The following is a 13,325-nucleotide window of genomic DNA, read 5'->3' on the forward strand; positions in this document are numbered from 1 at the left end:
CATCTGATAAGGTTTCGTTCATGGATGCTGTTGAAAGGTCACGGTGTCGCCTACATGGACTTCAGAGAGTCACTTTGGCTTCAAACTGGTTCTCTTGTCACCTTGTCCCTTTGGACTCTGAATTAGTGGGTTAATCGTACCCTATATAGAGCCATTATTTCCTCACCCAGTACCATCCAAATTGCTTCCAGCTCATGGGTAGATCAGTTAAGAAATCAATTAAGGTACTTCAGTGACCCAGTGGGAATAACTTCAATGGATTTTCACTTCATTTTTCATTTCCTTCCCTTTTAAACACTGAAATTTTGGGGTTTAATTGAAATGCCCTCACTCCTTGTGACTATCACAGTCCTGGATGATGAGATTTAATCTGTGGACTGCTAGACGGCGAGAGATCTGAGCATTTAAAACTGTTAGCTGAGCAAACATTAGTGCCCACTTGTCAGCAGTCTCAGAATTTTGAGATTGCGTTCTGGTAGGTCGGGGAGCAGACTGAGGTTGAAGTTTCTTCCAGGAAGCTGTCACCCCCAGAACTTCTGATTGTCTGAAATCCCCATGCAGTCAGCCAGTGTGAAACCCTCATCTCTATTTACCTCGTCTCAGGTATTTTTAGGACAATGTCTGTTTATGTGAAAAAGAAACTACTAGGTTATTCAATAAATTATTATCAAAAACAATGTAGAAACTATTGGTCCGTCTTACCGGGCATTGGTGGGGGTGGGGGGGGGGCGCTGTTAAGTTTGGGATTGGAACTTATGTCCCTTATATGTATATATAACTGAGCCCTGCACAGTTTTTGGTTCACCTTCATTTAACACACCTGATTCAACTCCTTGTACCAATTACCACAGAGCTCATAAGCTAAATCATTTGTGGTGGAACGGGGAAAGAGCTAAGCTACACAGGACTGCGGCCCCCCAGGACTGCAGTCTGACACCCCAGATGTTGACCTACATGCCAGCAACATGCCATTTACCTTCTCATCATGTAAAGAGAAACAAAAGTAATTTTATGTTGGGTGTCACTTCCACAGTGGTCGGGGGGGTGGGTGTTTCGTAATGTGAAGTTCAGAGAAGGTGTGGGTGGTTGGCTTTCTGTACGCTCAGCAGTGCTGGATGAAAGTAAGAACCCGAATTAGCTGCAGTCACTGATGTTCTACAGTGAGTTTGGACCTGAAATGACTCAAAGTAAATTCCACAGAGCTGTTGTGCCATTCTCTGCACCTTTGCTGATGAACTCTGTAAATTACTAAAGTAAATTAAAGTACTAAAACCAAATTCTACATCAGCTAAGATGCTTCACTGGCTAAGAACCCATGCAGAACTTTAGCCGGATTCTGAGTGGTGGTCTTCAGGATTCCTCTTGGGGGTGTCGTCAATATTTGTGCGATGCTCTGATTTTGAAGGACTTTTCCTTGGTCATTCTGCGACGCTTGATAACATATGGACTGTCGCTGTCGTGCTCACTCCTCAGCTGGCTCCGCCCGGCCCCCGCCCCGGGAGCCGTCACGTGCCCCCCCCCTCACTGATTGGATCTACAGGAGTGACACGGCTTCAGCTAAGACATTCTTCTCACTGTTCCGTCCTGATGACCACAGTGTCTTCCTTCTTGTGGATGCAGTGCTGTTCCAGAGGGTGCCTTCACCGCTTGGTGATGAAGAGTGTCCCCAGGAGCTGGGGAGGGTGATGTGCTGTGTGCCCCAGCTGAGTGGCCAGCCCATGGCCCCAGGAGTCATTCCCACTGAGCGCTAACAGGAAGCGTTGGTCAGACAGCCTCTCTCCTTCTGCCAAGACGGGGAGTTCTCAATTCTTTGGGGCCCGGTGTTAAATTTAGCCTATTCCTTCTGAATCAGCTAAACCAGTGAATGCTGTAAAGTGAATTAAAAGCTGTGCTGTAGCCTTTCAGAGGGGCTGAATCGCAGAGCCGGGGGAAGCTCCGCAAAGTACTGTACACAGGAAGGCTGGTGGCTCATCGCCGGCTCTGCTCACCTGCATCACCCTGCAGACAATCGTAGCGATCAGCTGCCACCTTCGGCGTGCGGCTCCCCTCCGTGCACTTTCATCTAGCGTGCAGCTCGCCTGATTTCCTCCTTTTCCTCTGGAGGCGAGCGTGAGCATGCTGCAGAGGAAATGTTGCAAAGTCAAAGGGAAGCTTCAAAAAAACAACAACAACAAGAGCTGCAGGCTCATCTAACCTCTTTATTATAAACGCTATCCTGAACCTGCTTGCCCACATGATGCCCCCCCTCCCACATACACAGCACCTCGCCATAAAAACCAAGGCCAATCAGTGGACGAGTGGAGTGTTCCTTTCTGGGATGACGAACCGCCAGCTTCCCATCAATTATAACCCTTGTCATTTGGGCCAAAGAGCAGCAGCTGGCCACAGGAAGGCGGGGCTTTCCAGCCGCTCGACCAATCGGCTTCCTCCAGCTGTCCCACACCCTTCCCATTCACAATTTGGCCACTGCATGCTTCCTTCAGTAGGTTTTCTTTTTCAGTTCTTCCTTCCTAAATTCTAAACTGCACAGACACCAACCCCTCCCAGCTTCCCCTCTTTTTCCTCAGCTATCTCTCCATTTATCTCTCCTGTCGGTGCCCCTTGTTTGGTCTCTTTACTTCTGTTGGTATAGTTGGCATAAATCGTTCTCCTCAGCCCTGTTTTTTCCCCTGTGTTAAGAGCTTTTTTTTCCATGGGTGTCTGTGAGGGTGGGGTTTGCATTTTTGTGTGCTCCATTTTGCCAGGACCCCCAGGCTGCAAAGCAAGAGCGGCGGCAGATCAAACCCATGTAAGCTGATAGCCAGGATTGCGGCATTACCCTGAAAGCCCCCAGGTCAGGCCAGCAGGGTTTGGGGGGCCCCCCCAAAGTGGAAGCGGAGTCTGGAAGAGGCAGCCGGCAGCCTGGTCCGACCCATACAGGAAATGTTTTGGGAATGGGGGAAAGTTCCCACAATGCACTGGGCTTGCTTTTTCTTTTTTTGGTTGACATTTCTTTATAGCTGTTGGGGGGGGGCAGGGGAATGCCTCAGTGAGTGCTGTTCCCGGTCATGTCAGAAATATCGCTGTTCCTCCCTTGACTCTGTGGATAGGAGAGCAGAGTCTGCATGCTGGCTGGGAAGAGAGGGCGGGACACTGGGCGTCCGAAGTGTCCTGACAGCTTAAAACCAGCAGAACGACCACCAGAGGTCAAATGTACTATCAGAAGCCATCGACCTGATTCGAAATTCGAACTGGGGCTCTTATTTAGCGTTGAATATTGAGCTTTTCAAGAGTTGCCACAATACAATGTGTCACTTCATTTATCCCTTTGAGGTCAGAAGATCGGTAGGCTTTTGAGGCCATATCTATAGACCGTCAACCTTTCCAAAAAGATGATCACAGACGATCTGGTTCTGGAGCGAGGTACCACGCTCTCCGTCCTGCCCTGCGGCTGCTCTGGTCTTGCTGAAGCACTATTGCATAACCAAAACTGAAATCTTGCTGCGTGTGACTCTTCGAAAAAAATCGATATGTGACAAAGCCGCCTGCACACGCTAAGCGACACACCACTGATATCAGCGAACTGATTTGATGAGTTAGGCTAATCTATCACAGTGGGCACTGCACAGAGGCAGTCATGGTTTTGTCTTAAAGAAACATTAGTAGCGTAAGAGCCTGCTGTATATTAGAAGCCAGCCCCCTTTCCAGTGCAGAGCCAGCTGTATATTAGAAGCCAGCCCTCTTTCCAGTGCAGAGCCTGCTGTATATTAGAAGCTAGTCTCTTTTCCAGTGCTGCTCCTGCTGTATATTAGCAGCTGGCCCCTTTCCAGTGCAGAGCCTGCAGTATATTAGAAACCAGTCCCCGTTCCAGTGCAGAGCCTGCTGTATATTAGAAGCCAGTCCCCTTTCCAGTGCAGAGCCTGCTGTATATTAGAAGCCAGCCCCCTTTCCAGTGCAGAGCCTGCTGTATATTAGAAGCCAGTGCCCTTTCCAGTGCAGAGCCTGCTGTATATTAGAAGCCAGCCCCTTTCCAGTGCAGAGCCTGCTGTATATTAGAAGCCAGCCCCTTTCCAGTGCAGAGCCTGCTGTATATTAGAAGCCAGTCCCCTTTCCAGTGCAGAGCCTGCTGTATATTAGAAGCCAGCCCCCTTTCCAGTGCAGAATGGTCCTGTGGGTTTGTGTCACCTCCACGATAAGGGGGAGACGACGGAGGCTCTGTGATTTGGTGAGTGGGCCCTGGCCGAAGCAAACCAGGCTGCCTAAAATGTGCTTACGTATCACAGAGTGTATGATTTGCACACCCACCCACTGCCATCCAGGAACAGGGACGTCCCCTTCGGGTCGCTAAGTGCTTGGGCGGCCGGTTGGGGATGAGTTACTCTGCCGTTTGGGGGGAAAGGATGTGATCTCATCCGTGAAAAATCCAACCTATGTAGTTTGCTGCTCATGATTTAATCCAGGCTTCTCCTTTGTGTTGGGAACCCCCCCCCCCCACCTCTCACACACACACACACACACACACACACATATGCACAAGCTCACACACACACACACACACACACATACGCACATGTAGGGTAAACATATCCTTATGGGGACCGCTCATTCATTTCAATGGGAAAAAAGCTAACGCTAACTATGACAACCTTAACCCCCACCCTGTCCTAACCATAACCATAAGTAACCTAACAAAATACAAGAGTTTTTGCATTTTTAGTTTTTTCATAGCAGTCACCGATTTTTATAAAATAGGAAACCGGTCCCCATAAGGGGAAAAAAACGGATATTTATCACATTATGGGGACATTGTGTCCCCATAAGGATAGGTAAACCCGCTCGCACACACACACACTTTCTGCAGCCTCTCTCTCTCAACCTCTTGGATTCAGATTTGAAAATCAAGCTGGGTTTACTAGCATGACAGAAGTTTCCAGTGTTGCCATAGCATTGTTGAAAATAATAATCTCTCCCTTAACTGCCCCGTATCCGTAAAGAAGTCAGGATTACTAACTACACGCTTTGCTGTCAAGTGCTGAATGTGGGCATGGAAGGCAAGGCTGTTTTCATAGGGACCGCTTTGAGAAGTGGAATCTCAGTCTGGGCTTCACCTACAGGGATCGCCATGACAACCACCCAGTTCTGTCTCCACTGGTGTTCTCAGTCATGCAAACGTTAAGGCAGACATGGGTTCCAAAAAAAAAAAAATTTAAACGGGAATGAAGCTAAATTTAAGGTGAACTGTGTGTTTTCTTCTGCATTCATGTTCACGAAGCGTGTGAAATGCGGCAGTTTGACTCAGTGTTAATTGATACGTGTTTGCGTATTTGTTCATATGATTCTGATGAGATTTATCAGCGTCCTCTGAATTCCAGCGTAGGCATCAATAACAGGCATATCACAACGTACCGAGTTTCAGTGTCCAGCCTTCTCTTGTACTGCAGTGGGTAACTCCCAGAGGTGTCACCAATCATGCTGTGACAACGCAGCGATCTGTCAAGAGGCTCACCTGCTCAGGCCTTGTCTTCAGTGTCAGGACAGCTGACAGGAGAGGCCCCATCACCCAGAGTCCTCCGCACCCCTGCCTGTGCCGTCTGTCTCATGCAGAGAGGAAAATTTAGCAGTCATCGTGCACCTAGGCTGGAATAATCTCGATTATCTCCTGCCAAACCTAGAATGGACTAATCACAGTTTACGAGAACCGTGAACCTAAACTGGCATAATCGCAATTTAACAACCTTCCAGAAAGTAGACTTAAATAATCACAATCTACAAGCCATCATGCATCTAGACTGGATAAACCTCAACTTTTAAGTCATCCTGAATGTAGACTGGAGAGATGTAAATGCAGCATCAAATGGCCATTTGATTTTACCAGCAGACTGTCCCTGTTGAACTGCACTGCATGCGAGATGCAGCCATGTCTCTCCCTGTCGCCCTTAGAGGCTCTAGTGCACTTTAAAGAGTAGTTATACAGCAGGTTTCCATCTCGGAGGGGGCGGTGCCATCAGATAATCCCCCCCCCCCCCCCCCTTTGTGCAGTCCCTGTAGAAACAAACGTCAGCCAGGACTGGATGCTGTTAATTCCATGCATGCGATTGAGCTGAAGTGAGAGTGACATGCATCTTGGGGTCAGTAAACATCCAAAAGTTCTCCCCCACAATAGCACTACCGCCTGCTTTCTTTGTTTGATTACCTCCATTTTTCCTCATTTCTGTGCGATTTCCAGAAACTGCTGGTGGTCCGAAATGATTCACATGTCATTCTAGGAATTACTTGCTATGCCATCCATGTTCTTTCTCTAATCAGCAGAGCGCCCATGCAAATCCCTGTGAAAACACAGGGAACCTGTTCAGTGTATTGATATGTCATTAAATGGGGGCCACAGGGGTGCCGGCCCCAGCTGAAAGCTGATTGGTCCACCTGAGTACCCCCCCTCCCCACTGTGATTCAGAACATTTAATTGGTTGCCACCTATATGAATTTTGGCCTCCTTATGCCCGGCACCTTAAAAAATCCTATAATTCAGCTTCATATGTATCCTGACCGTATTAAGGAATGTGCCTGCGGAGAGCGTCCTTCCCCAGTATTCGCTGGTGTTCAGTCTGAGCTATAAGCTCCCCACACACTCACACCTTAAATGCCACGCAGCTAAACGGGCAGCTACAGGCACTGGTGCCTTGGACCGGGCATCGCTCGCATCTCTCCATAGCGACGTGCACTGCACACATCATGACCAGGCTCGCAGTTTAGCGCACTGGCTGATGTGTCACTGTAATGGGTGAGTGATTCATTGGTGGTTGTTTTAAGTTAGAGTCGGGCGGGATAGATGCCAGGTCGCACCCGAATAGAGGTGGTGCTGTCATTTATATTGCCCATTTTCCTGAGCTCCTAAGACCCCCCACCCCCCCGGCCCGCTAGAGCTTCCTGCTTTTCAAAAAGCTGACGGATGGCAGAGGGACCCCCCCACAGCTCGACACACCTCGTTCACGACTCCCTGAAGAATGCTCTGAAAATAAAGTGTCCGGATTAGCCGGGAGTACGTTTCCCTAATTCCTCTACTCCCGTCGGCGCCTTCAGGATGTGGATTCAATGCAAATATTTGCCGGGTAGTTTGTCTTTCTCTTTGGGCCCCATTTCCACCTGAACTACCTGAGCCCCCCCGCCACCCCCACCCCCAGCCTCAGCCTTGGTTAAGTCTTCACTCCAGAATGTTTTAGATAAAGTCTCCTTTCATCACGGGGTCCACGTCTCCCCTGCTGTTTTTGGGCTCATCTGGAGGCTTGATGGATCTTCTCCTTGTGAAAGACTGCCAATCTCTTCCTATAGTTTTTTTCGTTATTTTTTTTCGCCGGGAAATGCCTGTGTGATAGATGTTGAGCCTGGAACAACAGCTGAGGGCAGATTTGGCCAGCTCTCCCCGCTGTTTTAGATGCGAGAGCTGTTGCCTCATAACTTGGCTCCTTGTCATGAATGACCTCTTTCATTTTTTCCAATAATAACCAACTCCTCGACTCAGCATTTAAAACACCGGGCCTGTTCTCTCGTTTTTCTTTTTTCTTTTTCTCAGTCCTTTTCAGCTCTGGCACAGCGCATCAAGCAGCTCGCAGACGTAACCCTATCTCAGCCCGGCAGTGAGAGCAGACCCCGCGTGGGCGATGGGGCGGGTGGGTGTTTACCTTGAGATGGGAGGGCCCTGAGGGGGAGTGGGGGGGTGGGGGTGGTTGTTCAAACACAAAAAGACACCAACTAGCCTTCCTGTTTGCCTGCAGCGTGATGACATCGTGCCTGTTTTCCTGTCGTTCGCCGCACCCAGGGTGCCCGTTTAGGTCCTTGATGAGGAGGGGCTTCCTTTCCCGCAAGCGGGCCGGTCGTGGGCAGCTGGAGTTACCCTAACCCTAACTCCGCTTAGTGTAAGAGGGAGGTGTAATTACACGCTATTAAAATACACACACGCTGGAAAAAACTGCGGGGTGATTGCTGTCATGGCTCTCGGCGAGCAGGTTTAATGCCCGAAGCATAAGAAAAGCCCCCCCCCCCACCTGCTCTGCAGAAAAAAGGAGCAGTCGTATTTAAAATGATATGGATTGTGTGTGTGTGTGCGCGTGTGTGTGTCCCATCTTGTGTCCTTGACTTCCTGGGATACATTTGAAGGTATAGGAATGTATGGATAAACAGATGAAAATTCAAGGTGACATTACAATACAAGTAGGTGGAGCCGGTATTTTGAGGTCCGACTCGGGTCTGATGTTCCTGGCAGCATCCCCACTGTGCCAGGGGCTCGTTGCTTTGCGGTCGGTCCGTCCGACAACGAATTCGTAGCACGGCGACGATTAAGGTGCTCAGCTGTTAGAGACAAACCGTTACAGAAAAACATCCTGCGGCTAATGTCACTGTCAGACAGCACTGTCTGCTGCGCCGGGAGAAATCCTGCCGGAATTTCATTTTCACCACCACAGCCAGCAGGGCGGCGCATCGAAGGCTTTCCCTTGTGACCTCCCTCTTCATGTGGCCCGCCCATCTTCTCTTTGCCGCAGACTCCGAGACCCCGAGTCTCTTGCAGCTGACTTCCCCGGATCGCGGCACTTCCCAGGCACCCGGAGTGGCTGATGAACTCCCTGCGCTCTTCTCACGGCAGAGGTGCGGCTTGTCGTGCCGGACACCTCTGGTTCTGGCTGCCTGCCACGGTGAACGATGACTGTAGTACTGAGAACAAAGCAGATCGAGTGGCAGATCAAACCACACTGCAGAATTATCTTTTTTTGTTTGCTATTTAAGTCTTGTGGGAAAAAGGATGTGAAGCTACATGAATCATCTATATTGTATGCTTGTTGCCGGTTTTTTGTGACCTTTTCCTAACATGTTATTCAGGTTGAGGGCATGAGCGGGGCCAAAATTTGTACAGAGGGGCCAACCATATCATTATCCAATGATACGCTCTGAATTTGTGAGTGACAGGAGAGGGACACTCCGGGGACCAATCAGCTTTCAGCTGGGGCTAGTGCTCCTGTGGCCCCACCCCTGATATTGTTAATACAGGGAGTACAGCACTCTACTGGTGTGTTTCTGTGAGACACATATGACACATACAGAAGCGTGCCCTCCCCCCCGAGGATGTGGGATGCGAGGCAGGTGGGGGAGGGGTCTCTGAGTACCTATCATGGTGGTGCTGCTCCTCCATCAGAGCATCCTCATGGTCTCTGCCGGTGTGGCCCCTTATTGGACCGTTCTTGATACCTCCGCTAAGGTCCAGGTATGCTTCCCCATCGGCGTGACCCCCAGATCCTCGCGCCCTCCTGCTTGTTGCTTTAGCTGTCTTTAATGGCGCACGCTCTTTTGTAATTATGATGATTCCACGCTGATTTCGGGGTAGCCCTGGATCCCTGTAACCCTTCATCTGAATTGCCGTCATTCTGCTTTCTAAGGCCCCATGCATGTAATGGAGATATCCCAAATATGGGTCTCACTGAGAATGTGACAACAGTTTGAGAAGATAAAGACTTAAAGCTTAGGACCCCTAATCTGAACCCTAAAGGAGCTGTTTGTACCGGGACTCACTTGTCATGAAATATGTACAGTATGTATCCCACCATCAGGTAAGCATGAATTCACAAATGCAGCCTTACAGTAACTTCATTCTTCTGTGCGGTATATCCCCATTCTTAGGGTACCTTTACAAAGCATGGAACAGAAACATACATACACACACATGAAGGATTTGTGAGCCGTTACTGACTTCACATGTAATTACAGGGAGGTCATTCACATATATCACTCGTGTAGGCGTGTGCATTCAGTGTCTTCTCTTGTTGGCGTATCGAATTGCAGTTCTAGGTTACTTACAGGACCTGGGAGATCTGGACGTATCATAGCATAACCTGTTTGTAGATGATCAAGCCATGACCATCAAAACATTTGCAGTGTTCTTCCAGGGTGCATTTCTTCCTTTTTATTGGAGACCCTGTCTATCCTTCACCCTCCACCCCCCCCCAGGCGAGTCAGAGAATGGGTGTGAGGGGGGGCAGGGCCGAGGGGCAAAGGAGAGATCAGTCAACAAGTCTGACCTTCGACCTGCAAGGAAGCCCTGAGGGACAGGGAGCTGAAGCAGAGCAGAGTGAGGAGCAGGATGTCGGCTGTGACACGCATCCCTCCAGTAATAACGAGGAATCAGCCGCAGACCTGGTAATCCAGCGTCTTCACGCTGCTACACCATCAAGCTTTTTTCTTCTTCCACGGAGTAGAGAACTTCGGAACATAGATGGAAAACTCCAGGGTCTCGCTGAGGAGCTGTGATTATTTGTCCGATAGACCTTGGACTTCTCTCTCTTCTTTAAGGGTCTATATATAGACTTTGGGCTCGCTGGCTGATTCAGGAAAAAAGCCAGCATCCCTTTTTATAGACTTTGCATGACACAGCGCGTATGTTTCTCAGACAATGGCGCTCTCTGTCCCTCAGGAAACACATGTATTAGATTAGGGCGAGAAGCCAGGGTCACACTCTTGTCAGTAATTGAAATGCAATTACAGATGAGCTAACATGATTACAGAGGGAGTGACTGAAAGGTGAATGCTGCCCTGTGCTGAGCCCAGCTCCTGTCCTGCTGTGGAATTCCAGGGGTAATGAGTTGTGAATGGGGGGCCTCTTTGAAGGGAGGGAGCGGGGGTCTGAGGAGAGGAATCCCGGTGAGGTCTAACTGCCCCACAACCCACGGAGGCCCTTGGTCCCCCGCCGCACCTCCAGCTAGGGACCCAGCAGAGCTTGAGGTACTTTAACCTCCAGTCGCGTCTGGAAAATATAAATAATGGTCTGTAGACCCTTTAAGCCAGTCCTACATGGAAGACATTGTAAGTGGGAGTAAAGCTGGCCCCAAATATATCTGCTGCTATGAGTCTTAATCTTGGATCTAATTCAAATCGCATGATCTGGGCCGAAGATGCACCAAAACAAGATCTCAGTGTCGGAATCAGAAACGATTTGCATGTTCGAAGCAGCACAACGTCGGAATTTCAGTCTGGTGGAACTCCTGCCACAAAATGCGAATAGGCTTTCTAAAAATAAAACGAAATCGCAGCCAGATGGACGGGATCTTCCCACGTATTTGTTAAGCGGATGGCGAACGGGGCCGGTCATAGGGATGATCCCTAACATCGCCAATGGCATCTGACGTATGACTGAGGCCAGAGCCGTGGCTTTGCTTGGCCGGACGCTGCTCAGCGTGCATCCCGCTCCGACCTTTGTGTGAATCCACGCTTGTGCGGCCAACAACATCCCATGTCACTGAAATGGTCATTCGTGGGGGTTGGACCGACCAAGAGGGAGAACAGCACTACCCCTGTGCCTTCACAATGTCCTGATGATGCAATGCAAAGAATGTTCTTCGGGGTTGGGGGAAGAAAAAACTGAATGGCATCCTTGAGAATGCAGGAATTCCCTGATCCATATCTGTGGCTACCTGGCAGGGGTCCAAACCCAAGAAACCAACAGTCTGGACCACAAAGACTGGCCGCCTTGCTGGAAGATGATGTGACATGGGAGAAGTCTGTGTGTGTGTCACAATACTCCAACGCTTATACTACAAGGTTCTCGCAGAAAATCCATCGGGTTCTTCTGACCACGTCTGGTCACCTGTAACCGGGCAGAGACGGAGCAGCGACTGCTTTTGTCTAATGAGGGACGTTTCACGAATGGAATGAATATATGGAAGGCATGCCGTTACGGTTAATGAATATGTGAAAGTGCAGATTTTGGTGTTAGTCGTCAAGGCCTTCAGTCTTTCAGCTATTTTACTGTTTTTTTTTTATTTATTTTTTTGCCAGGGAACGTGGGTGGGTGAGATATGATGCATTGTCTTTATTTCCCTCTAAATGTTTTAATGATTTTTTTTAATGCAAATTTTTTTTCCTTGTGTTTGGGACACGCATGCCGTTTTGCATGAGCCGTGACGGCACTTCGCGCACGGCTGTGTGGTTCCGTGTTGGCAGCGTGACACATGAGCCGTATTTGGTCCTGAATCATATCCATCTGGATTCTTTAGTGGGACGATACAGTAAAATAAATAAAAGAGTGCGAGCAATAGAGCAGGATGACGGGCTGCCCCAGGGTGTCGAGCAGCAGATGAAGAACCATGATCATTATCATTCAAATGTGATTCTGATGAAAAAAGGCCCTTGTTCTGTTTCTAAATGTGTCAGAGAAAAGCCCAGAAATCTAAATAAATTCATCAGCTCTGAAGGGTCTAGAAACACCATTTGTCTGCCGTAAGCAGGCGGATCTTTTAAGCTCCTCTATAAATAGGCAAAAATCAGATGGTATTCGAATAATATCAAGGAGGCTTTTCCAATGAACTTTGGAGTTTGATATCTCTAGATGCCTTGTGCTTGGATTCCAGTGATTTCACCAATTTGGATGATTTCTCTTCAAAAGCGTGTTGCCGCAGCCTTCGGTGCGTCGTCTTGGTGCGGAAGGTGTGCTGCAGAGAGCCAGGCGCACAGCTCTGTATTTACATGCTGCCCGGCAAGTGTTGTGACTGAAACACAGCAGCAATCGCCTGCCGCGGGAAGGTCCTGTCCGCCACCCGCCCGGTCGCATTCCAGTCATAATGACCTCTACTCTCCTGCACCTAAACCCAAACAGTGTCACATGTCAGGCCAGCCTGAGGGCCCCCAGCCCACAGCGCTCTCTGATCTTACCCTCCGGAAAATTCTGCTTAAAAGTTCTCACCTGTGGAAGTACTTTGTGTCAGGGTGAGTTGACCTTAAGATGAGACCACCTGAACACCATTTCATCACTCAATATTTCTTTCTCTTTCCGTTCCTCCCTTTCTTTTTCCTCTTGTTATTCTTTTAGTTCTCTGTCGGGACCTCTCCCTGTGTTCTCATTGGCTCCCCTGTCGCCCTACTGCCCGTTTCCTTGTTCTGGGTTCATTGGGCTGGCATGCGGTAGGAATCTTTGGATCAAGGTAATTTCACACTCCTCAACATTTTCCCAGGCCGTTAAGCTTCCCTTTACCTTTGTGCCGCTCTGGGAGTAAGATAACGGGTGACCGTGTAGCCGTTAAACACACAGGCTCAGACAGCGGTGCTAAATTACAGCTTGACAGCGGAGATTCCACAAGGATCACATTATTGCCGTCTGATTTGACTGGGGCACAGGGTAGGAAGTAAAAGCCGGATGCGGTAATCATTATACAAGGAGGTTTACCGAGATATCCAGGTCCTTAACAGCCTTTGTTAGAATTATATATTCGTTGGAATTTAATAAGCATCTACTAGTATCCATAGTCGGTAATTTCTCCAAAATCAACAGTGTGCTTTACATCCTCGAAAACGTCTTTTATCAGTAAACACAT

General features: G+C 48.9%; 1 protein-coding gene across 2 annotated transcripts in view; it reads left to right on the top strand.

The window, feature by feature from the left end:
* The window catches only part of LOC111851230 (G1/S-specific cyclin-D2-like), a 132,495-nt gene that overhangs the window by 82,715 nt on the left and 36,455 nt on the right, over positions 1-13,325 (top strand). The window contains exon 1 of one of the 2 annotated variants that reach the window (XM_072715414.1): positions 12,914-12,935. The exons of the other annotated variant lie outside the window; for it this stretch is intronic. The gene's annotated coding sequence lies outside the window, so the exon portion shown is untranslated. Of the gene's footprint in view, positions 1-12,913; positions 12,936-13,325 lie in introns of those variants that run through there. 2 annotated transcript variants of the gene reach the window in all.

The sequence above is a fragment of the Paramormyrops kingsleyae genome, chromosome 1 (genome assembly GCF_048594095.1).
Source record: "Paramormyrops kingsleyae isolate MSU_618 chromosome 1, PKINGS_0.4, whole genome shotgun sequence".
NCBI classification, from domain to species: domain Eukaryota; kingdom Metazoa; phylum Chordata; class Actinopteri; order Osteoglossiformes; family Mormyridae; genus Paramormyrops; species Paramormyrops kingsleyae.